Here is a 27,334-nt window from a genome sequence, read left to right on the forward strand (position 1 = left end):
TTGTCAGCACCAGTATGCTAAAATATGATACCATTGAGGTACATCTTACTAGGTACAACTAAATTCAATGAGTTAACTACTCAATAGGTACACGGGAAAAAACATTATTTGGGTACAACCTGCGATGGATTCTTCTCAACATACAATTATACTTTGAAATGTGCAGTGGCAACTTCTACTTCTTTCGGAACAAGTGATGTGCAACCATCCATTCATCACCATTGTTATATCCGAAAAGTTCAGCGACTGAGATGAAGAATGTCCGCCAATAAGCTATCCATTTGGTAGCTGATTCCTTCCCATAAGTTTTCTCAAAGATTGGCCTTATGGTGGTTATGTTCTTATCCATAAGCTTCAGCCACTCCTCACTGCAGGTAGACATTGAATGTGAAATTAGCATACTGTGACCTTGCATTGTATAAACTCTAGCAGTTCACAAACTTTTATTGTGTACCAGTAGCAAAATGCAAACCAGGAAATTGTCCAGCAATTCATTAACAGTTCGCAGCATATCATAGTATTATAATATCAAGATCTGAAAAATATTTTATTTCCTACCTAATCAATTAATCTAGCGTGAAATCATGTCGAAACTCGAAACACAGTGAGTAACAGGGATTTGGACACTTTGAAACCTGGGAAAGGCAATACCTAGTTCTAGCATAATGTGTGCCACTGACAAGCCAATGATTGACCATAGATACATCTTCCTGCAGGAATACTCAGTAAATATCAACATTCATATTTGATCAATGGCCAGCCAACCAATATATATATCTGTCCAGTTGCATGACACATGTCAAGAGGACGGTTCATTAGATACAAACCTGAAAGTAGAGAAGGAGATTTGCTGATGGCATTGTTCCTCCAGTGAAGAAATACTTTGTAATCCAATCATCATCATTCTTGTCCTGTTGAAAATATGATATTCAGATTCACATGGGAATTAAACTACAGCATACATTTAATTATACAGTTCTCAACAATACTTAACGAGTCTGCTTCAGACCGAGACAGACTTATTTCAGTTTTGCAGCAGTGAATAAAGAGTAAATTCTGAGGACATTAGAGGTTTGGTAATAAACAATTTTACCCCAAGGAATTGAATATCAGTGGGAATAAGATTGTTAAGAAGTAACTTCACATATCCCGTGCGTCAGGGAATATAAATAGAGCAACATATATGAGAGGTAGCACCATGATCCATATAATAGGAAACCTGTTTCAGATGAAAGCCAAGACCAAACCACTTGCAAAAATACAGTCTTTTCATGAATAGTACTTTCATATAGCAAAGACTTTTCATGAATAGTACTTTCAAGACAAGCATCAATAAGACTTGCATAAGATTTAACTCATAAAGCAATAGATTCTTAGTAGAAAGCTTTGAAGCAACACAAAGGAAGATATAAGTTTCAGCAGTTGCTTTCAACTTCAACATGTATATCTCATGGATAATTGTCAACACAAAGTAATATAACAAGTGCAATAGGTAAACATGTAAGAATCAATGCACATAGTTGATACAAGTGTTTGCTTCTAAGATAGAAAGAAGTAGGTAAGCTGACTCAACATAAAGTAGAAGAATGGCCCTTCGCAGAGGGAAGCATGGATTACTGTTTTTGTGCTAGAGCTTTTATTTTGAAAACATAGAAACAATTTTATCAACGGTAGTAATAAAGCATATGTGTTATGTATAAGATATCCTATAAGTTGCAAGCCTCATGCATAGATTACCAATAGTGCTCGCACCTTGTCCTAATTAGCTTGGATTAACATGGATTATCATTGCATAGCATATGTTTCAACCAAGTGTCACAAAGGGGTACCTCTATGCCGCCCGTACAAAGGTCTAAGGAGAAAGATCGCATTTGATTTCTCGTTTTTGATTATTCTCAACTTAGACATCCATACCGGGACAACATAGACAACAGATAATGGACTCCTCTTTAATGCATAAGCATTCAACAACAGATAAAATTCTCATAAGAGATTGAGGATTAATTGTCCAAACTGAAACTTCCACCATGAATCATGGCTTTAGTTAGAGGCCCAATGTTCTTCTCTAACAATATGCATACTCAAACCATTTGATCATGAAAATCGCCCTTACTTCAGACAAGACGAACATGCATAGCAACTCACATGATATTCAACAAAGGTAAAAGTTGATGGCGTCCCCGTAAACATGGTTACCGCTCAACAAGCAACTTATAAGAAATAAGATACATAGCTACATATTCTTCACCACAATAGTTTTTAAGGCTATTTTCCCATGAGCTATATATTGCAAAGACAAAGAATAGAATTTTTAAAGGTAGCACTCAAGTAATTTACTTTGGAATGGCAGAGAAATACCATGTAGTAGGTAGGTATGGTGGACACAAATGGCATAGTTTTTGGCTCAAGGATTTGGATGCACGAGAAGAATTCCTCTCAATACAAGGCTAGGCTAGCAAGGTTGTTTGAAGCAAACTCAAGTATGAAACGGTGCAGCAAAACTCACATATGAACATATTGTAAGCATTATAAGACTTTACATCGTCTCCTTGTTGTTCAAACACCTTAACCAGTAAAATATCTAGACTCTAGAGACCAATCATGCAAACCAAATTTTAACAAGCTCTATGTAGTTCTTCATTAATGGGTGCAAAGTACATGATGCAAGAGCTTAAACATGATCTATATGAGCACAACAATTGCCAAGTATCAAATTATTCAAGACATTATACCATTTACCACATGCAGCATTTTCTCGTTTCCAACCATATAACAATGAACGAAGCAGTTTCAACCTTCGCCATGAACATTAAGAATAAAGCTAAGAACACATGTGTTCATATGCAACAGCGGAGCGTGTCTCTCTCCCACACAAGCATGAATTTATTCAGAGAATGAAAATAACAAAACAAAAATAAAAGCACACAGACGCTCCAAGTAAAGCACATAAGATGTGACGGAATAAAAATATAGTTTCACTAGAGGTGACCTGATAAGTTGTCGATGAAGAAGGGGATGCCTTGGGCATCCCCAAGCTTAGATGCTTGAGTCTTCTTGAAATATGCAGGGATGAACCACGGGGACATCCCCAAGCTTAGACTTTTCACTCTTCTTGATCATATTGTATCATCCTCCTCTCTTGATCCTTGAAAACTTCCTCCACACCAAACTCAAAACAAACTCATTAGAGGGTTAGTGCATAATCAAAAATTCACATATTCAGAGGTGACATAATCATTCTTAACACTTCTGGACATTGCACAAAGCTACTGAAAGTTAATGGAACAAAGAAATCCATCAAACATAGCAAAACAGGCAATGCGAAATAAAAGGCAGAATCTGTCAAAACAGAACAGTCCGTAAAGACGAATTTTTTAGAGGCACTAGACTTGCTCAGATGAAAATGCTCAAATTGAATGAAAGTTGCGTACATATCTGAGGATCATGCACGTAAATTGGCAGATTTTTCTAAATTACCTACAGAGAGGCCTGTTGAAATTCGTGACAGCAAGAAATTTGTTTCTGCGCAGTAATCCAAATCTAGTATTGACTTTACTATCAAAGACTTTACTTGGCACAACAATGCAATAAAATAAAGATAAGGAGAGGTTGCTACAGTAGTAACAACTTCCAAGACTCAAATATAAAACAAAATTGTTGTAGTAAAATAATACATGGGTTATCTCCCAAGAAGTGCTTTCTTTATAGCCATTAAGATGGGCTCAGCAATTTTAATGATGCACTCATAAGGAATAAGAGTTGAAGCAAAAGAGAGCATCAAGAAGCAAATTCAAAACAAATTTAAGCCTAACCCACTTCCTATGAAAAGGAATCTTGTAAATAAACAAGTCATGTAGGCATAATGCAACAAACATAGGAAAACTAGACAAGCGCAACTTCAAGATTTTCAGCATATAGAGAGGTGTTTTAGTAACATGAAAACTTCTACAACCATATTTTCCTCTCTCATAATGATTTTCAGTAGCATCATGAACAAACTCAACAATATAACTATCAAATGAAACATTCTTATCATGAGTCTCATGCATAAAATTATTACTACTCCCAACATAAGCATAGTCATTCTTATTAATTGTAGTGGGAGCAAATTCAACAAAGTAGCTATCATCAAATATAGGAGGCATATTGTAATCATAATTAAATTTATCCTCCATAGTAGGCGGCACCAGAAGACCACTATCATTATAATCATCATAAATAGGAGGCAAAGTATCATCAAAGAAAATTTTCTCCTCAATGCTTGGGGACTAAAAATATCATGCTCATCAAAACCAGCTTCCCCAAGCTTAGAACTTTCTATATCATTATCAACAATGGTGTTCAAAGCGTTCATACTAATATTACTACTAGCATGCAAATAAGGTTCCATAGGTTTTTTAATTTTCACATCAAACAATCCATGTCTTAACTCAGAAATAGTTTAAAAAGCTCACAGCTTGTTTTCCATTATGCCTTACTAGTGTTTAACAAGAAACAAAAAGATGCAATTGCAGGATCTAAAGGAAATAGCTTCGAGCACTCACACACCGGCAACAGTGCTAGGAAATAGCTTAGTAGTCGGAGGATGTGAATACCTTTTACCTTACCTCACCGGCAACGGCGCCAGAAAATAGCTTAGTTGCCGGGGTCCGGAGTGTGAGTGCCTTTTACCTTTCCTCCCCGGCAACGGCGTCAGAAAATAGCTTGATGTCTACTCACACTTCTTTTCCTGTAGACAGTGTTGGGCCTCCAAGAGCCACTACAACACAACCCCTCCTACAGCAACGCATCTATCTGTATCTAAATGACCATATTGGCGTTGCTAACGCATATACCAACGGATAAAAAAGCGTTGCGTTTTTGGGTGTTGCAAGGGTCCCATGCAACGCATATAAGTCCGTTGGTAACCATTGTGACAAGCGTTGCAAAGTAGCAACAGTGTACGAGCAATAGTTGTAGGCGTTGGTAGAGACATCACACGGATGGGAACTTTTATTTATGTAAATTTTTTATTTTCTAGCTTGAATGGTTTGATCCCAGTAGGATTTTTTTTTCTCATCAAACGGGCATATTTAATATGAGACATACAAAACAGACGAAACTCACATATATCATGAATGTACTGCTTGACAAAGACTTCAATATGTATAATGGGAACCATCATCTCATACATGAAATTTGTCTCAAAATTAACTTTACAATCTTGCATCAAAATATGATATACTACAAGTCCTATATATTCATTCTAAAAAAATCCCAAGCATGTTCGGAGTTGATATCCCAATATAGAAGTCTTGCTGATGTAGACCCTTGTATGGGACCTGCAAATACAGAGTTCCATTTTCAGTATAAGGTTGGCAAAAACAGTGCCAATGATAATAAATTTTACATAGTTGCTTAATTAGAAATTTGTAGTTACACTCACCTTGGTGACATGCCAAAGCTAAGTCAACACGTCAGAATATTTTGCTATCCTTTGCATTTGAAATAGCTTAGCAAACTCACAAGTTATGTTCAAAAAAAAAAAAACCTCACAAGTCATAGTGTCCACCACACGGATGCAAATACACGAGGAAATGTAGAAGACAAAAGCACGATGGGATCTGAATGAATCCATCTGAAAGAAGACCGAAGTATTCTCGTTAACTAAATCATCCATGTAAAGCCAGAGCATATATACATATGAGTTTCGCTAGAAAATCCAAACTTTTCATGTGCAGCATTCGGGGTAAAGTTACTCCGTACATCGTTTCAGGGCCACACGCCCTTGACTTAATCCCCCTTCGCCTAATTCCTGTAAAAACAAGGAATATTAAAATAAGCTTGCAAATTTATGTATTTTTCAGATCCCCTTTCTAATACCTGAAAAGATTCTAAACTACCGTGATTAGCGAGGGGCGTGTTACAGTGCATCATACTATATATCTACAGATCCCACTGTCCTGCATAACCACCATCAAAGGATTTTTAACCTTACCTTCCAGAACGCACTGCTCTTGATAGATCTCACGTCGCAAGTAAATAAGAACGAGTGGCCTGCACTACTTGTGCTTCATGCATGTCTGGGACGTCCTTGATTGCATCAGACTTAGCAGACATGATAGCACTGCAGCAACAAAAGAGATTACAACCTGATTATTTTTCACGCAAGAGACATGATTGAATAGCTCACCTGCGGAACCACTTAATCTCCATGGGTCACTATTGCATGATGTCACCTTCGCAGATTTGTATACATCCACATCCATCCCGACTCGCGAGAGGCTTCCCCCGGCCGCATGTGTCCCTGCCCCGAGGAGGATTATCACACGCTGCCGCAGCAGATGGGGATCGTACAAGGACCATGCTGCAATCCGGCCGCCAATAGTCACCAGCGATGGAGGCAACCCAAACAGCCGAAAGATGTACTGGAGGAACAGAGGGAGGCGGCTAGGTTTTGGGGAGGGGACGACTTGGGTGTATTGCGTGCGTTCCTGATGGTCGGTTGGAGAAATTAAAGGAGTTGTGCTTAGTGGGCTGGGCTAAAAAAAAACCTGCGATCTGTAACATGAACAACAGATCTGCCGACAACGCATACATGTGTATCTATTATACAGTTTTGCAACGAATATTAAGAGCGGTGCTAAGTATGTATTGCTACATGGGGGGTTTTCTTGTAGTGAGCAGAGATTTGTAGAACAGCAGCAAGTTTCCCTTAAGTGAATCACCCAAGGTTTATCGAACTCGGGGAGGAAGAGGTCAAAGATATCCCTCTCAAGCAACCCTGCAATCACGATACAAGAAGTCTCTTGTGTCCCCAACACACCTAATACACTTGTCAGATGTATAGGTGCACTAGTTCGGCGAAGAGATAGTGAAATACAAGTAGTATGAATGTATATGAGTGGTAATAGCAATCTGAATAAAATATGGCAGCGAGTAAACATGCAACAGAACAGTAAATAAACGGAGATTCGATGTTTGGAAACAAGGCCTAGGGATCATACTTTCACTAGTGGACATTCTCAACATTGATCACATAACTGAAACTACTCTACACTCTCTTGTTGGATGACAAACACCATTAATTGTGTAGAGCTACAAGAGCTCCTCAATGCCGGAGTTAACAAGCACCACAACATTCGATGTTCATATTTAAATAACCTTAGAGTGCATGATAGACCAACGCAATTATACCGAGTACTAACATAGCATGCACATTGTCACCATCAAGCTATGAAAGGGGGAATAGATCACATCAATACTATCATAGTAATAGTTAACTTCATAATCTACAAGAGATCACAATCATAGCTTATACCAAGTACTACATGATGCACATACTGTCAACATTACATCATGGAGGAGGAATAGACTACTTTAATAACATCACCAGAGTAACACATAGATGATATTCAACTAGATCACAAAGAGAGGGATGAACCACATAGCTACGGTAGAGCCCTCAGCCTCGGGGAAGAACTACTCCCTCCTCATCATAGGAGACAGCGATGGCGATGAAGATGGCGGTGATGTCGATGGAGATGACTCCGGGGGCAATTCCCCGTCCCGGCAGGGTGCCGGAACAGAGACTTCTGTCCCCCGAATTGGAGTTTCACGATGGCGGCGGCTCTGGAAGGCTTTCTGGTGTTTCGTCCATCCGTGTCGAGGATTTAGGTCAGGACGGCTTAAATAGGCGAAGAGGCGGAGTCGGAAGGGCTACGGGGCAGCCAGACAACAGGAGGGCGCGCCCCCCTTGGGCCGCGCCGCCACTATGTGTGGGGCCCACCTGGCTCTCCTCTGGCCCCTCTCCGGTGTTCTGGAAGCTTCGTGGAATTATAAGATGCTGGGCGTTGATTTCGTCCAATTCCGAGAATATTTCCTTACTAGGATTTCTGAAACCAAAAACAGCAGAAAACAGGAACTGGCACTTCGGCATCTCGTCAATAGGTTAGTTCCGGAAAACGCATCAAAACGATATAAAGTGTGAACAAAACATGTAGGTATTGTCATAAAACAAGCATGGAACATCAGAAATTATAGATACGTTTGGGACGTATCAAGGATCAAGTGATCTCATGGTAGGATAAGCATTGGTGAATTGTGCTTTGTGAACTAACCATGTTGTTCATGTTATGACTTTCCTTGTGGTTAGCTATCGTTCCATGGGCTTAAAAAAAAGGATTTCATATAGACCATAAGAGGATGACATAAAGTAGTAATGATCATCAAGGCTGAGAAGGTCAAGTTCTAGATGAGCATCTCAATGAGATCATATGTTTGAATATTTTTGTCCATTTGGTGTGATAATGGACGTACTTGTGAAGATGTACTTAAATAAAGAGTTCTCATAGTGGATTATGGGCTAGCAAATTGTGAGTCTTCATCAAGAAAAAAAAAAGATCAAGTGAAGTGTTCTAGCTTAAGGAAAGCATAAATCATCGACATCAAGGAAAAATGTATGATATTGATAAGTTTCATAGTTTTATCAATCTCTAGTTTCTTGGTGGGATACTGGGTTATAAGATTGTTAGTCGTACTATCAAGAGGCACTTCTAGTTGAGTATCTTGATTGAATTGTCAACATGGATCTCAATACTTTGCATCCCCTTCTTTGTTTTGAGTTTTGACTTGGGTTTTACCTCTATGTAAGGATATATAGCTTGTTTTTATCTTTAAAACAAGCTTAAGTTCATCAAATAAAGAGTTTGTATAAAACTTACATGTGTTTTTGATGTTGGGGGTTTTGCCTTTCTATTTTTTGTAGTGATATCATGCCTTTTTATTTGTGGCATTATCATCATGTTGATCTTTGATAAATCTATGTGTGAAGAACTAGAGTTTCTTTTTACGTAACTAGCATGGTGGCCTATGTAGATGCGATGGCATCATTTTATTGTGCCAAAACCGTAAAGTATTGCTATATATGTTAGGAAAATATTTTTCCTCCTACATACTGTTATGATTTGTGTATGGAAAATTTAGAAAAATCACCATACACGCACCATTTAAGATCTATGTATGAATATGCAAGAATAAACTGAATCTAGATTTAACTCACTGACTACTTTACGGAAGGCCCGGTCAAGATTTTGAACGCAGTGGTCCTCACACTTAGGTGTATCCTTCCCAGGCGCGAGGACATATCTCTTATTTGCTTCAAGAATCGAAAGCATCAATTCCTCTTCCGATATCCATGCATACATTGACCCAATCCGTCAGCGGTCCGCCGTCCAGGGCGTCACACCAACGACGAGAGTGGTACATCCTTACGATGCTTATGTGTAGGAAAAAACCCGCACACCGCGAGAGTGGTGCATCCCTCCGTTCCTCCTCCATGAAATAGGCTTTCGACCTACTATATTAATATAGCAATCACATGGTACAACTGCTGGGGCGTTGGCACAAGCACGTAAAAAAACACAAAAGAAAGAAAAGAGAAAGAAATTCGAAAAGGTTGGATCGACGAAAACGAAGATGTCCTGCAGCCGCTACGCGCTCCGGAAAATTCCCACCGCGCTCCTAGCACTCTGATGCATCGCGTACCAAGCAACACCTCCAAGAAGGGATGCGACGACGACTCTGCTGCTGCCCGGACTAGTCGTAGGGTTCCCCCGGTACGTGTAAGGATAGGGGAGGAAGGCTTCACCCAACGCCCTTCAGGAGGGAAGGGTGGCGTCCGTGGGCGTCACCACATCGGTGTCGGCTAGACCGACATAGATTTCTCCCGACTCTCTCAACCTCGTCCTGGAAACCTCGCCGCCCAACAATGCGTGCCACCACGGTCCATGGCCATAGAGACACCACTGTCGTCTAACTGCGGCCAACCAAACCGAGGCTAGCAGGACCAAGGAGGATTGCAGTCCGAACACGCCGTGAGTGTTTTCCTTTATTGGTTCAAATATTTTTCCAAAGGAAACCATTTCACGGTTCGATCCATGGCAAACCCTAGCAAGAGCTGACTTTCACGTACATACGAGGCTGAAGTAGAACTGTAGAACACAAAGCTCTTCCTGTTTCCTCCGTCCGTCGTAATAATCCCAAAAAAAAAAGCCGTCGGGAATTGGTCGACTCGAATATGGAGAACCGAACAAGAATGGAGCACGCCGGGAAAACAAAACCTGTTCCGGCCAGCGACGGCGCGCCCGTACCGGCAGCGCATGCCACTCGCGAACACGCACGGAGAAATCCAAGAAAAAACAGACATGGCCGCCGTACGTACATGATGAACTATATCTACGCGCTCTGCGCCTCCAAGAATGCGTTGAACTCCGCCCTGGCCATGGCCAGGCGCGGCGTGATGCACGGCGAGGTCGGGCACGACGCCGGCGGCGCGGCTGCTGCCGTCGAGAACCTCACGTGCCGCTGCGACGCGGACGACATCCTGGGGGCCGACGACTCCTGGCGCTGCGACGCCGACGCCGACTTCTTCAGGATGCCCCTCGGCTCGCCGTCGAGCGCGAACGCCATCCTGAGGGGCGCCGCCGACTCCGGCCGCCGCGACTCCGACTCCGACGCCGACTTCTTCAGGACCCCCCTCGCGTCGCCCTCGAACACGAACGCCATCTTGATCGGCAAGTCCGTGTCGTCCGCGCAGCTGACCTTGGCCACCTCCATCGCGAAGTCCGTGTCGACGTGCGGCGCCGAGGTGGGCGGCGGCGGCGGCGGGCTCCACGACCCGCACTCGAACCTCTCCATCGACGCCAACCGCGACACGCTGCTCCGCCGCCTCGCGCCCGAGTGCTGCCTCTGTATGCTGGACACGACGGCCGCCGCGGAGGGGGAGCCCCGCTTCTTCTTGTTGAAGCCCGGGATGAACATGCACAGCACGCCGCACTTGAAGCCGTGGGCGTCCGCGTCGGTCTCGAACTCGAAGTGCGGGTACTCGTCGTCGTGCGGCGCCATGGTCCTCCCCTGGGCGCGGGACGCGCTCCTGGAGAGCGTGGTGGGCGCCGCGGACGGCGAGGTGACGTAGTGGGCGAGCGCGGCGGAGTGCTGCCGCGCGAGGGAGCTCAGGGCGATGACCGTGGCGAGGCTGGGCTCTTCCCGCTTCGCGGAGGCGCTGTGGACCGGGGAGGAGGCCGCGGAGCACGGGAGGCTGGCGCCGACGAAGGTGGGGCGGCGGAGCGGCGGCAGGAGCGGGGACGGGTGCGCCACCAGCTCCGTCATCACCGACGGCGCCGAGAGCGGCGAGTCCGGGTCGGCGACCATGCCCAGGTGCCGCAGCGAGACGGGGTCCACGGGGATCTGCCGCTCGTTGTCCATGGACGGCGACGCAGGGCTCTCCTGCAGCCTCGCGTAGTGCCTCCGTTGGCACCGCCGTTGTCACGGCTGGAGCGGAGACGGGCAATGGCGCTTCCTCGCCGGCGGACTGCATGGTGGTCTGCGCGCGTATGGGCTAACTACTCAGGTGGTGCATGGGCTGCGCGAACTGAGCTGCTGATGCTACAATACATACGCGCGGGATCGCTTATAAAGCAAAGGGAAAACAATGAATTAGTGTTTGACTTTTCGTGATGGCATTCGTCGTAGTGCAGGATGGAATCTGCCTGGAAAAAGTCTATTTTAAACCCTGAATTCATAGAGCTTCGGCGAAACAAACCCTGAATTTCAAATCCCTGTCATTTGTACCCTGAACTTGCAAATCCCGGTCTAAATCAAACCCTGGAACAGTTTTTGGCGTGATAAATGTTTTTTTGTCAAATCGATTCTATCACTGATAACATGGACCCTCCTGTCATGTCTATCTCTTCTCCAAATCTCTGTGTGGCCCAATCTCTCTCTATCCCCAATCAGGAGCACAGGCACATCGGGAGATACCAGCGCGGTCGCCCGAGTGCTCCTCTGCCGGCCCGGCGCTTGCAGACGCACGACTCGGCGCAAACGGCAGTGCTGGAGCGCGGCACGAACGGCGGCTCGCTACATAGGGCAGTACACGGTGGGCGCCTCCTCCGTGTCGACCGACACACCCTCTCTAAGTCTCTCAGCCAAACGAGTTCGTCCTGGACTCCTGGTCACGATGCCAGCACCATGCGCACAGCGGCGTGTCTGGGCACAGGCGGAGGGATTCCATTATACTACCAAGATTATACTACATGGAGTCATTCGCACCTAATATCTGTTACTTAACAGAAGCAATGCGTGGATTTGAACATGAATTAAGAAGAGAATAACTCATGTTGGCCATGATGCCGCTGCATTCCCAGGTGGCGGCCATGGATGGCAGCAAGCAGCTCGTGTTGCCAGACCTGATCCTCCACGATTTCTGTTAGCTGCTTTGGCGTGGCGCGCACTTGCCTTGCCCAGCCACGCCGCCATGTATATTCAGCCGCGCCGCTGCACAGCGGTTGCTGCACCCGGCGAGTGGAGCAGGTCATCCTCGCTGATGCCCGCGATAGGAAGGAGACGATGGGGTGGTCGCGATGCATCGCTTCTGCTCGCTCTGTCATCTGTGCAGTGGATGGAGGAATAAATTGGAAATATAAATATGAACGGTGGGTCCCGCTGTCAGTGAAAGTAGCATGTAATCCCGACCGGAATATCTGCTTTCCCAGTGTACCAAACACCTTCAAGGTTTGAATTAGACCGGGATTCATAAGTTCAGGGTACAAACGACCGGGATTTGAAGTTTAGGGTTTGTTTCGCCGGAGCTCTATGAATTCAGGGTTTAAAATAGACTTTTTCCAATCTGCCTCGTACGCCCGCGCTACTACAACCGCCGCTGCCATCTGCTCCGCACCCGGCGCTACTACAACCGTGATGGCATTCGTCGTAGTGCAGGATGTCGAGTTTGTCGGCCTTTTCCGGGACACCCTCAATGGTAGTCTCTCGTCGGCCGTGCTGCTCGACGTGAGCCAGTTTCGCATGCACCGGAGTCGAGCCACGCGGTGAGCTGCGATCTCCGGCTGGCGTACAGAGCAGATACCGACTTGGTTGACCACGGCGAACGGCCGTGCATGGATGCCATGGCCTATGACGTCCCCTCGCAGGTCCAGCTGGGCACGTGGTGCAAGACAACGGCGGTTTGCTGGGGCAAAGGATGTGCACAGCCAGGAAAAGCTTGCGTCGTGCTAGATGAAACGCTGAGCCGTGGCTTGAGAAAATGTAGGAGATGCAGGTCGTGTTTTCATTTTAGATGTTTAGTCAGCAATCCCAGCTTTAACGTGGCCACGTCAGCAAATCCTCTGCGGAAACGAGCATTAAGCAAGTAATGACCGGGATTTGTGAGTTTAGGGTGCTGATTTCAGGGATTAGATGTTTAGGGTTTGATTTAGACAACATCTACAAATTTAAGGTGTAAAACAGACTTTACTCAACCACAATTGTACGAAAACCAATCTCTTTTGAAAGTTCACCTATAGGTAGCTTTCTAATGATATATGTTTTATAATACATATGTTGCATTATTATCGTCAAATTTGCGACATAGGGACACGTGGTAGTATTCAGTGGTGGAGCTTCAAAAGAAACGATGGGCGGGCCAAGCTGAAGGCAAAAAAAATTCGGAATCATACCATGTACTACTAGAAATTAGACACTACTATATTGCTCTCATTGGTTAAAAAGTTAGCCGGAAAAACATAATATATCTATCAAATTGCTAACTAAGAAATTGGGGGAAGAAGGAAAACTACAAGGACATGGCGATTAGGGATGAGAGAGGTTCAATTCGGTGTCTGGCTGCAGCTGCTAGCGCGGCGTTGTCTAGCTGCCGGATCTTCGGCCGGTGCCCCTCGTCCGTGCCTGGGACGAGTCCCTACCCCGATGGCTCCGGCAACGCTGCTGTCTGCTAGGCGGCTCTTGCTCTACAGCTCGCCCTACTTTTCTCGTAGGCTTATAGGTAGATTTCTAAACCTAGCGGACTAGCGTGCGGCGCCATGGCCGCGACCGATGGCTAGATACACGGCGAAGGAGAGAGTTCGGTAGGGAATCGGTTCTAATGGGCTGGACCACTACTACATAACCATTCATTTTTTTCCACGAAAATCTTGGGCGAGCCACGGTCCAGTTCGGCCCTAAAGTAGCTCCGCCAGTGGTAATATTGCATGTGTCTAGGACCAATCCCCACTACTTTCGTACTTTGAAAAGAAAATGACTGATTGGACTTTATAGTACCTTCACAATTACGGAGGGGTTTATTTTTTAACTGGAGGAAACATGAAAACTCTTAATAGATAATGCAACTGCGCTTTTCATAATAAACTAAGGACCTTTTTAGCACCTTAAAATTTGGGGTTTGTATTGAAGATTTGTTCGGCGGTTAATATTACCGGAGCCCATATAGGGCGGTTCAAAAGTTATGAATGTATCCATATAGTGCCGGTTTATATAAAAGTTCCGCATTAGCTCTACCAATTATATATCATGTTGGGAGACATCACAAGCTAACTGAACTGTACCAGTGCGACAACACAGGAACACATAAGTGAGCAGCATCAACAGTGAACTGGATAGCACTATTTCGGCACTTGAGCATGCGAGAAACTACGTTTATGAAAAAAAAGATGTGTCTCTCTCTAGAATACTGCATATTTTTTATAACTGCACCAGAATGAGAAACTAACAAGCAAATAAATGCAGACAACCCTATCCGTTGGTTCACAAACTGAACTTATCATAATACAACACAAGAAGTTCAGATTAGCCACCCCTTTGGACGGAAAGGGATACTAAATTCAGTTTGAACTCCCATTCTATTTAGAGGGATTAGACGAATCACTGGCAAACAAAACAAAACGATTCATCCGTCTGCTGTTACAAGTTTAGGGACAAGCTACATGCGTTCAAAAAACAAAACTACATCCTTCGAGTATCTCGGTAAGTGTCTCCCATCGCTCACCTCCTGCAGATGCAGTGCATCTTTCTTCACCACTGGGTTTGCGCCTCCCGGACACTGCATGAAGAGGGAAATGACATCGTTGTAAGTTGTAATGGTACCTTAACTATCTAGCAATACTGAAAAAGATCACACTTTCTAATAAACTAGTAGAAATGTGAAAACAAGGATAAACAATCCTTCCTCTAAGAACCAGAAGCTTCAGATGCAAAACAAAAATGTCCTAGCTGAGAAGCTTCAGACAACAATAAAAAAAAACAGGAACATGGAATCAGGTACAACTTCACACATTCTTCCCTACAGTTCAATATAGAGTCTAAAGCATCACATATGACATGTGCCTAGCAGTTTATCCCAGTCTCAACACCTAATTAAGCTACATAAATTCATCCCATGTGTCCTTTATTGCTTCCAGAAGTATTGCAATGTAAGTAGACTTAGCTTCACATAAATAAAAAACCGAGATCAACATTTCTAGTTTTATACCTTGCAAATAATTTCAGTTATCTGGCATTGTACTTCAAATTTTGCCAGAAACTATAGACAGTGCTGACAAAGTTACAAGAATCCTCAAAACCTTTCTTTAATAAGAAAGCAGTGATGGTAACAGAAAGATTGTTATTGCAGCATCATGCTAAAATTCTACATCTACAATACGTGATAATGCACCATCTAAATTATGCCTAGGCAGAAACCAATAGAGCTATTTAGCTTTTTGTTGGAGTAACTCACACTTACATGAGATGTACACACTTCAGCAATAATTTACTTTGATTATTGTCTCATATATCACCCATATTACACTTCTTCAGAGCTTCTTTTAGTTTATCAGCTGTCTTGTACCTGTGACCGGTCGGCTGTTACATCGTTCTCCTCCGCCCCGCGTCACTGCTCTCCCGCCTTGCATCACCGACCAGGGCCACCACGCACAGGCGACATCACCAACCAGGGCCACCAAGACGACGCGGCCGGCCGCGATCGTGCGACCAAACCGAGATTCTAATGGTGAATCGGCCTTCTCCTTGGTAGTGCCTTCCATCCCCGCTCCACTTGCTAGCTCCTTGTGGGTCGTCGCCTCTATAGGCTCGATCTGTCGTGTTGCTCTCGTGGCTCCCCAGAATACAACAAATTGTAGTGGAAGCAAAGATCAATACAATTTCAAATAAAGCTTTGTTACATGGAAGCACAGTGTGAAACATATTTCATCGTAACAGATTGCATGTTTCCTATCATGTACATATTTGCTTCCCACATGGTAGCATTAGAGTGCTTCATAGTAGGAGATATTTTCTTGTACACACGGATTGCTTTCTCTTATGTTTCTGCTATATATTGTGCATAGGTTTTGCTTCATGCAATGCCTAATTAATATGCTCCTAATTAGTCCTATATATGTATATCAGATATATTTGTTTTCATTGCATAAGAGACTATGTCCCTCAATGATGCCAGGTGCGTATCGACAATCATGCTGCTGATCTTGGGCATGGTGGAGGTTGCGGCGCTATCTGCAGTTGTGATGCCCATCCAGGGCATGACAAAGTTGCAGCGCCACCACATTGGTGTGGTCTGACGAGATAAATATGTGGTCCATTCTTCAGCAATCGACTATCAAGACACAAGTGTGCTACAACAAATCAAACAGCGAGCACCGATGACGTTTTTTTTTAGCACCGATGACGTTGACCGGCTCTTGCGTTAGCTTAGTTGGATGGTGTAGCAGTAGCATTGTAATAATATGAGTAGGAAACGCTATTCGTCTATGCAGGAAGCAAGGATCAGAATGACTCAATCGTATGGTGTGCTACTAGTTCGGCGAGAAGCTGGGATCGGCATCCGATCCCTAGCGCTGCCCAGGTTCTATTGGTCTAGTGCAGTCGTACAAAGTAGCGGTACACACTAGAGGTACTACTAGTATGTTAATCATGATGGTGCAACGTCTCTTCCATAGTACTAGACCTATGCATAGTACTGTGTTGGCAAGCTAAAATGACTTAGTCAGCACACTAGTATGATTGCATATTAGCCAGGTCAATGGCCTAGTTAGCCTTTCTTGCCTCCTCGAAGCCAGCACCAATTATTTACCCAACTGTCGAATTGTGTAAGAGCAATTCCAATAGTATAGCCAACTGTTGGCTATAACAAGATGTCATATCATTTGTAGTCATCATATAGCTAACATGTACAATAGTTGGCTATAAGAATGTAGTATTTTACTAATATATGGCCCACATTTCACTCTCACAAGGTGTCTAGGAGCAAGTGCAAGAGCTGGCTATTGCATAGTAGCCCACCTCCCTTCTCTCTCCTCTTCTCTCTCCTCCAACTCATCTAAAATATATTATTTAATGTCTTATAGTCAGCTGACTGGACACTATTGTACTTGCTCTTATTTGAGACGTCGTGTATACTGCCTCGTCCTATATATATAATAGATGAGCGCTCTGCTACACTTCACGGCAGCATCGATCAATGATCGGAGAGCGTGAGAAAACCAGAGATCGAGAGCACGCCCTTTATTAGTGAAGATTATACTCATGTGCATGCGATGGAAAATAATTAGCCAGAGATGCTGATAAATCGTATAGGAGAGCCAAGTCATAGATATGAATTAAGAATAGTACTACCTTCTTTTTGAAATGTAAGCCTTAATTTTTAGAATGCTAAAATCCATACATTTTGGAACGGAGGTAAATATTTACCATCAGTTCATATAGCTGGAGGGTTTTCTTACCGGAGGATATATTGGTCTATCATTTGTTCCAAGACAGACATCTATGATTAAGGCAATCTGTTTTATACCCACTCATATCATTTTGCGGTTAAAATCATTTGATATGAAATGTATGAATATATTTTGCGGGCTAATGATGTTGTTGGTATTCGGTGAAGTATCCATTGGAGCCTCCTATATATGAATCGGGCATTTAGCATGTGGGACAGTGAGAAATAACGAAAGCTTTGGGTTTTATAAAAGAAAACTTGGTACTACGAAGATAAACATGTTGTACCGATTGCAGCTCAGGTATTGGAGAAAAGTGTAATAACCAACATGTAATAACCATTATGGACCCCAAGTTTGATGCTTGTTTGTTTCTATTGCACTGAAAGCATTAATGTTTCATAACACATGAATTATCATATGTGTGCGGGATGTATGTGCAGCTCGTGTTCACGTTGACCTTCGGGCATGCACATGTATGTGCGGGATGAATACGTGATTGAAGAGCACGTATGTGTGTATATATATTGTCTTCGCCGGCTCACCCATGGAGTCACCGTGTTAAATTACTTCAACAAAATACAACAATGAAAGAAAAGCATGATGGCACTCAGGATAATGAGTAATTATCAGTTGCACATAAAATAATAAGCTTAACTATTGCGTAACATAAATAATAGCTTGTGAAAGTACATGCCAACTTTGAGGTCTTGTGTGTTGATCCTTTTCCACCCTTGTAATGCTTGAAATGGAGTGGACTGATGATCAATCTATCATTATCACATGGAGTTGCAATGCGAGGGCCACATAGTGTTCCCGATGGAGGCATGCACGATCTAGTGTGTGGCGAGGCGTGTGAGGAGACATAGATGAACAATACCGGTTATACGATTTAGTCATTAATTATTTAATCTTGCACTTCTTAATTGATACTTGTACTTAAGAGTTGTTTTGCTTACTAAAGATAATTTGGCAAGGGGGTCGTAAATGTTGTTTTTGTGATCAAGATGAAACAATACAAAATTTATTTATCGCTTGTCCCTTTGCAAAAATGGTATGGCGTGTAGTCTATATGAATTTTAATATTAACCCCCCACAAATATTACGAACTTGTTAGGGAATTGGTTAGCGGGTGTACCAAAGAAAGATAAAGTGCACATCAGAGTTGGTGTTTGTGCTTTATTATGGGCCATGTGGAATACTCGGAATGATTATATTTTTAGCAATGCAAAATCAACTTTTTTTATGCAGCTAATACCAATGGCTACACAATGGATCCGTATGTGGTCCTTCCTACGACCAATGGTGAAACACGAGGAATTGGATATTGGGTGCAACCAGCTAGAGAAGGTTGCACGGAATATATACAACCAGTTCAGCTAGGCGTTTTGATCTTAGATTAACATGGTAGCACAGAGTAGTCACATGTTTTCTCTTGTTTTTAGATGGTTGATTCATGTCTTAATCATGTGTGAGCCATGATGTAATCTTTTATAAGACTTACCCTTAAACTTAATAATCATCAATAAAGCCGTATGCATCACTCCATGCGAGGTTGGGCGAGAGTCTCCATTTCGAAAAAATGTGATTTTCACTTGAGTAGAGTGGCTACATAAAATAACCCTAGTGCATAAATTTAATCTAGACATGATTTCTTTTAACAATACAAGAAGTCGGTGTTGGAACAATATCAATCATTCTGTAACATACCAATTTGACCTCAAATCAAATAGTTTGTTTAGTAAAATATTAATAATTTTAGTCAAATGAGGAAACTAGTTTGGCGCTGAGGTGGATTATAATAACAAGATGATACTCCGCACATCGCAACGGAAATTTAAAGTTTCTCATGTAATAAAAAATCGAGGAATAGCTTCAGAGGAATGAAGATGACATCAATTATGTATCAGATCGAATATTGATACTTCCATCTTAACTGGTGAACAATACATTTAGGTACAAAGACTGGGCACTCAGATTATATATTCATGCACTCCTGCCATCTTTTAGATTACACTAGATCCACAAAAAGGTATTTATATATTCACTTGTAACTAAATGTTGAATCTTGCATTGTTAACCACTCCTGGATATTGCTTTCGGCGTCAACCTAGTGGGGGCTGGCGGCCGTCGGTGCTGCAGACCGTGGTCTTCAGCTATGTGGGCAGTGAGGGGGCGACGGGTGTGGAGGTCACCCTGTTGGGCCTCTGGCATCAGATATGAAGATGGCTGCCCCTCCATGTGGCGCTCGTCTCACCTTGTTGGCCCCACATCTCGTTCTGGTGGCTGGTGGGTGTGGCTGGCGATGGCGGCCATGATGTTGATGACGCTGCCGACGTTTTTCTCCTTCTTTAAGGCGACATTGAGGTTGTATCCCCTCCCTCCGTGACCTGCCTATCTTGGTTGAAAACCCAAAGCATTGGTTTGGGAGGCGGTGGCGCTCCGTCGTCGTTCCCTCGCTGGAGGTGTCGCCTTGAGATAGCGGGTTTGGCGGATGAGCTCGGCGGTGGATGGTAGGCATCGTCTTCGCCCGCTCCCGGCAGCTTGGTCTGGAGTGTTGTGGTTGGGGTCGTGGGCGGCGGTGATGTTTTTGGGTGGCGACACGGCGAGGAGAGTTCTCGGGGTCCTTCTCCTCGACAGCGGACTTCCAATACCTATGCGTGCTCAGGGAGAGTTATCTACCTCTAACACGTGCAGCGCCTGATCCAGGGCGAGAAAGCAGGGAGCTTTCTTCGGAGGTTGACGATGGTGCAACTGCCTCAATGGCGTTCTTCTTCACCAGATTCGCTTCCATTTCAGCCGGATTGGAAGGATAGACAATGGACACGAAGCTTAAGAAGTGTTTCATTTCCTCTTTCATCTATGCTTGTTGTTTTTCATTCATGTTAGCTGAGGTTTTCGGCACTTTGTTCTATCTACTAGCAACATCTTTATTAATTTAAATCAAGGCTTTTAAACACGACTTAATTCGACCTATAGTAATGCGATATATATACTAGTAGTTACATCCATAAATAGATGTCTTAGATTTATCAAAATTAGATATGTTATGCATGAACTAGTGTATATATACATCCAAATTTAAATAAGCTTAAGGCATCAATTTATAAATGAAGAGAGTATTTTATGTATTTCAAGGCATGGCAAGAAAACTTAACTTTGAACAAGCATCATGTGACCTATAAAATAAAGATGTGGAAATAATCACGGAAGCGTGTTGAAGATATTAGAACTGATCGAGCTCTTACGTGGCAACCATCTTTATTTGAGCCATCTTATAAAACGTCACCAGCAAGAGTCTAGTAATAAGATCCCTCAAAAAACAAGAGTCTGGTAAGAGGCCCAGGCGGCAACACTCCAGGAAAGTAACACGGCCCATCCCGAGTCAACAGTTTAGTCTAGCCCAATGGCGGAAACTAGGCAGAACACATGGATTAGCTTACGAGTTTGGCCAGAATCGACAGGCCGCCAAACTTTTGGCGTACAAATTGCCCAGATTAAGGCGGAAAACAGCGAAAAAAGGTCGAAAATGCGTCGGAAGATGGCTCTATTTCCAGTCCAGCGGTTCGCCCAGATTTACGACGGTTTTCCCATCCGGTCCAGCGGCTAGGACCGGCGGCGACCATCGGCGGCGGCGGGGCGAGGGGGGTGGGGGAAGGTGTTAGGGTTAGGTGGGGAGCGGGGGGAGCGGGGGTTCGTCGTCACGTTCTGCGAGCTCTTTTCCTCCATTCTAACTTCACATACGTCAAGGAATATAAATAGAGCAACATATATGAGAGGTAGCACCATGATCTATATAATAGGAAACCTATTTCAGATGAAAGCCAAGACCAAACCACTTGCAAAAATACAGTCTTACTGAAGTACCTCAAAGTGATACGCAAATGTCTTGTGGCAGAAGTAGTGAACAAATAATAAGGTATCCTCTTTCATCTATCCAGATATCTTTTTAAGAAGTGCCTTGTAGTTTTTCATGTGCTGCACAACAGGTCCATTACAGACACTCTTTTACTTTGTGAAATAACAAAAGGGGCCAAAACCACAGAAAATTTCAAGTTGAGTTATACCTCAAACATTTCTATGGATATGATCCTGTCAAAAGAACGCTCCATCTCAAACTTGCTGATGTCTGCTACAATTATCTCAACATTCGAGAGCTCATTTTCCCTGTAATAGAAAAGAAGTGGTATACACAAAAGTATTAGTGCAGGAAAATGAAAAACATCGGGCCAAATGGTAGCAGCAAATCTGTCAGCATGTCTAGGAAAAGAGAAGGTTGATGCATGTGAAAGATCGTCTCTACTGACTGCTGATTGTTACGAAGCCAAGGGCAGATGAAAGAAATAAAGAAGGCACATATGGCATATGTTGATCATGCTCTTAAACAGCTCATGGATATAACTAGAATTACAAAACCAAAAACTTCAAAAAAAGAACATGACGAAATGAATTCAAATCGAGCCATCATGAATATGTTATGATACCAATTTAAAATGATCAAGCGGGACAAAAGATTGACACTAGATGGCAGAAGAATGCACTCATCAGGCATTATCAGAATTAAAACCGCTGCACTTTACCTACACCTCTCTTCTATAAAAGCTTTTTGTGTTGTTGAGTTGCATATCCCTGTAATGCTGCAGTTCCGATATTTCTTTGCTATGTACACAGAGAGGGATCCCCATCCACATCCAACATCAAGAATGCTTTGACCATCTTGCACTTGAGCTCTCTCACAATACAACTCCAACATCGCAACCTCAGCATCTTCTAGGGTGCTTGAATCATCAGGGAAGTAACATGAACTGGAAAAAATGTGATGTATATATGTGAATAAACAAAAGAATCAAAAGGCGCATCTTACACTAATAAAAAGAGTTACACATAATAACTTTTACTATTTTTCTTTTTTGTGAAAATAGCTTTTACTCGTGTATAAGATTAGAAGATACAATATTTCATCTAGCACCTTTTTTTACACTAAACAATTAGCCACGCCACCAGTTCTGATACTAGTATAGTGTCTGAAGCGGAACCTGTATTTCAGGTGTTTTCCGAGCACTAGCTTGAAGAATGTGGTCGGCAACTCGTAGTGTTGGGTTTTAGCTTTGTCCGTTTCAATTGCAATGGGCATGCCTTCAAGAGCTGCATCACAAATCATACTCTACACTGTCAATGCAATGACAAGTAATAGCAGAGATATCAAACCCATAATTAAGCAGAATTAAACACTATCGCATCTAACCAGAGACAATAGCGGTAGCCTATCATGAAACCTTAAGTCGCACATCACATTATCTGGCCAAACAAATTTGAATTCGATTTTTTCAGAGAAGTATATAACTTGCCAGCGATCTTCAATGGAATTGCAGAACTACATTGGATCGCAATGGTAATACCTAATGCATCACTGTTTCAGTTAGCAAATAGATAAAGTTCCTCACAGGGACACAGCTCCCAACACAGCGACACATGGAATGGAACACCGAATGGAACCACAGGCAACCAACAACGATCGTCTATGCTGCAATTCACGTACTAAAAATTTACCAAAAATCACACATTTTTCTACACAAAGTCCCCACTCTTTTTTTTCCTGAAGGAAAGGGGTCTCCCACAGTTTCATTAGCGAAACTTGACAGAGTTTTACAGTGTTATTTTACACACAGTTCCCACTTGCATGGTAACCACCTCCCCATCCCCGAAAAATCATCCTAGAATTGCGCAGCACGGTAAGAGCAGGTCTAACAGACCCCGTAAAAGGGGCAAACCCGTATAATAACCGCCGGTTTGAGGGTTTCGCGTCTACCCGGCCGTCTAGCACGCCCCGTAAAAACGGCCCCCGAATCGTTTTTTGCTGTTTTCGAGTACGGGGCGGGTCCTCGCCCCCTACTTGTGCGGGGTGGGAGCGGGGATAGTGGGCGAAACCACTATCGCCCACTCCACTGCGCGGGAAGCATTTCGCTGAAGCCAACTGCCGCCGCCGCCGCCCGATCTCCTCCCCGCGCCATTCCCGGCCGGATCCGGCCGCCATGGACCGTCCGCAAGAGCCGCCTACCGCCGGCGGTACACCTCCTTCGGGCGCGGTGGTTGATGTCCCCGTCGGAGGTCCGCCGGCCGCCGGCGTCGTGTCGGCCATGATCGCCTCCACCATCCCGTCGAAGAGGAAGAGGATCCCGAAGCAATTCTTCGAATCGGCGCCGGCGGCCGCCGATTCAGCGGGCGAAGCGCCGCCGGCTGCCAAGAAGACGGGCCGGGTGAAGACCAAAGCCGCCGGGCCGAGGGTGTGGCGCCGGCCAAGGTGCGGACCAAGGCAATCAGCCGCATCGGCCTCGCGCCTCCGCCGGCCTCCAAGGTCACGACCCCTCCTCCGTCCGTTCCGGCCGTTGCGCTGCCCGCGCCGCCCGCGCCGCCGCCAACCACCATCGACGTAGACAAGGTGTTCGATGTTGAGTGCAATGTTGAAGAGATTGATGAGGAGGAGGAGGATGAGGGTGACGAGGAGGAGGTGGTTGAGGTTGATCCGGCTGCCGCCGGTTCTTCGTCGACGCCGAAGCCACGCACGGCGAACTACAGCGAGATCGAGGACGTCATCTTGGTCCGTGCTTGGAGCAAGGTGGGGATGGATGCGTGCACCGGAGTGGACCAAGGCGGCAAGCGCTATTGGCAGCGCATTGAGGATCGGTACCACCAGCTGAAGCCTCGCACGAAGAGCATGGCGGACAGATCCTACCGCTCCCTTGAAGGCCGATGGAACATCATCAAGCCGGCTTGTTCTCGTTGGAGTGCTGCCATGGATCAAGTGGCCGACAACCCTCCTAGTGGATGCGTGCCGGAGGACTACGTAAGTTTTCCTTGTGTTGATGATGTGTTCATGATGTGGAAACATCTCCTCATAGTATTGTTGTGCAGCCCAAGTATGCTCAAGGTAGGTACAAGGACATGGCCGGCTCAAAGAACAAGGAATTTCAATTTGAACATTGCTTTTCCATCCTTCAACATCTTCCTAAATGGAAGTTGCGGGACAACGAGCCAAAGTGCAAGAAGGAGGCACTTATCACCATGGATGATGAAGCGGACGACATGAGGGGGAGAAACACCGGCAAGCCCGAGGGCAACAAGAAGGCCAAGGAGAGGGTCAAGGTAGAACTTGAAGCAGCTAGCTTCCGGGAGAAGTTGGATCAACTCATGAAGTCCAAGGAGGCATTGACGATGAAGACGTTGGAGACCAAGCTCATCATCACCGACAAGAAGAGTGTGGTGAAGCTTGCCAAGGTGCAAGCAAGGAAGGAGCTTGACATGAAGATGATCGCAGCCAAAGAAGCCAAGGCCATGAAGGAGCTCTTGGCCGAGGAGAGGGAAATCATGATGATGCGCACCGACGGCATGGACGAGGATCAGCTGGCGTGGTGGAAGGAGACCAAGGCGGACATCATTGCGAGGAAGAAGGCTGCGCGTCAAGCTCGTGATCAAGGTGAGTCTCCGGCGAGCGGTGGCGCCGGTGGTGATGGATCCGTTGATGGTTGATCACATTTGGGAATTCCGTGGCTTGAACATTGCCTATGATCGTGTTGTGATGTTAAAACTGTGAATTATGCATCACATATTTTGGATGTGCTATGTTTGATGTCAAATTGTTGTGCAATTCTGTTTTACGGGGTGGGGATACGGGCTCTGCTAGCTCGCCCGAGTTTTTGGCCGGCGAAATCCGGATACAGGGCCCTTTACTCGTGTTATACGGGGCGAAAAAATACGGGGCCTGTTAGACATGCTCTAACTGGCCACAAAGATGCTGCATTTGGGATGGACGGTGCTTACAGTGCGCGAAGAGGACGAGGTCTTGCAGCTGGAGCGGCGCGGAGGGGAGGTAGCCGAGGCGGAGGCGCTGCGCGAGCAGGAGGCGCGTGAGCCGCCGGGTGACCGCGTCCGGCAGGAGGTTGCGCTCCAGCGCCGCGAGCGCCGACCGCGCCGCCGCCTCGTACGCCCGCTCTACCAGAACCGCCGCTGCCATCTGCTCCGCTCCCGGCGCTCGGCTGCTCTGGATTTGGATTGGACTTTCTTGGACTGGTGCGTAATCCAGTAGCCTAATTGGCCTGTCGATGCGCAGTTCTTGCGAACGTAAAGCGGACACGTCTGTCTGTTGGATAATGTAGCATGGGAGAAACGTGACAGCGGATGGGATCGCTTCGAGGTTTAAACTGTCGTGACGTCCAAACGAGATGCAATTTTTGTTATAGAAAATACAAAATACTTGTCATTTTATTAATTAGTGAGATAGTGAAAATTGTTCAATAAATTAACCAAAAACTCTGAATAATGTATCAGAAACTTGTCTTGGAACCTTACAACCCCATGAGTCCATGACCATACATGGCCATCATCCGGGCTAGGACGGGCCAAGAAAAGCCCGGTGTAAAATAACTAGGCCTAGGCTTGGCCCAGTCAAAAAGCCTGGTGGGCCAGACCTCTTTGATCAAATGCCGACAACATAGAAACTACGATTTCGGAAGTGGGCTATGAAGCTGAAATATGCAAGCCTGACGTCGTGAGGATCAACGAATCAGACCACAGTGGCCTCGAGGACATGTTGAGAGTCGTCTACCACAACCTAGTCACGCCCCCAACATCGTTGGACTTCATAGCCATTGCCAAGCAAGCCCATAGAACAAGCACCCTCGACTTCCGCCGGAATATAACTACAAGAGAAGAATTCAAGACAAGGGCAAGACATGTTCATATATTGAGTCATGGTCGATCAGCGCGCTTGTAGCATCCAATCAAGTGAATATTTTTTATGTATCTGAATAGATTGTGCCAGAGCATGACAAATACCAATTGATGACTCATGGAGAATCCCAATTATGGCCATGCATGCCTTCATCTGTAGGTTGAGTCTGTATGATTGTTATCTCGATCTCCTACTTGCAAAGTTGCGTATTTTGTTAGAATGTCTTGAAGAAATGAGTATGAAGTAAATAATTCACTATTGACTTCAAGACATCATCTTAATGAGGATATAGAGCTTGTTTTTATCTTTAAAACAAGCTTAAGTTCATCAAATAAAGAGTTTGTATAAAACTTAAACGTGTTTTTGATGTCGGAGGTTTTGCCTTTTTTGTAATGAGATCATACCTTTTTATTTGTGGCATTATCATCATGTTGATCTTTGATAATTCTATGCCTGAAGAACTAGAGCTTGTTTTTAGCTTTTAAACAAGCCCGAGTCCATCAAAGCAATTTTTGCGTGACAAAGATAATGCGCTTTTTATGAAGGCTCTAGTTATTGTTTTTGAGACCGTGGTTAGTCCACCCTTGATGCACCGCACTTTTCTCAAAATCTCGCACAAATGTCCGCAATTTTATTATAGGTCTCCAACAGGTAATTTTCCACTTGACCTATAAGAGGGTTCGTCTTCGCGAAAGGTTTTGTAGCTTTTTGGACACGATTTTCTCCACCATTGTCGAACTTCAAAAGATTGATTCTTCTATGTCCCTCCAATTTTTTTTAGGGAAAGGGGACATGAGATCTTATTTACATTTCCACCAATCAAGCTCTCTTCTATGTGAAGGCACGTTGTTGGATCAAGATCTTGGAATCATTTTTTGACTCCTCCATTATTCATCATCTCCATTCCTTCATTGCATTTGTTACTTTGACGGTATTTGGGAGAGAATGACTCGATCATTTATAATGTTCTTAATTTGCATTTGGTGCCTTGATTTGAGCTCTCCAGGTGTTATTCGTTGGAGTGAGAGTCAGTGAGCTTGTTACTCTTGGAGGGTGCTCCTCTTAGACG

General features: G+C 44.4%; 1 pseudogene; it reads right to left on the reverse strand.

Annotated features, from left to right (window-relative positions):
* On the reverse strand, positions 1–25,548 carry LOC124683724 (annotated as a pseudogene).
* Between the last annotated feature and the right edge of the window lie 1,786 nt (positions 25,549–27,334).

The sequence above is a fragment of the Lolium rigidum genome, chromosome 1 (assembly GCF_022539505.1).
Source record: "Lolium rigidum isolate FL_2022 chromosome 1, APGP_CSIRO_Lrig_0.1, whole genome shotgun sequence".
Lineage (NCBI taxonomy): Eukaryota > Viridiplantae > Streptophyta > Magnoliopsida > Poales > Poaceae > Lolium > Lolium rigidum.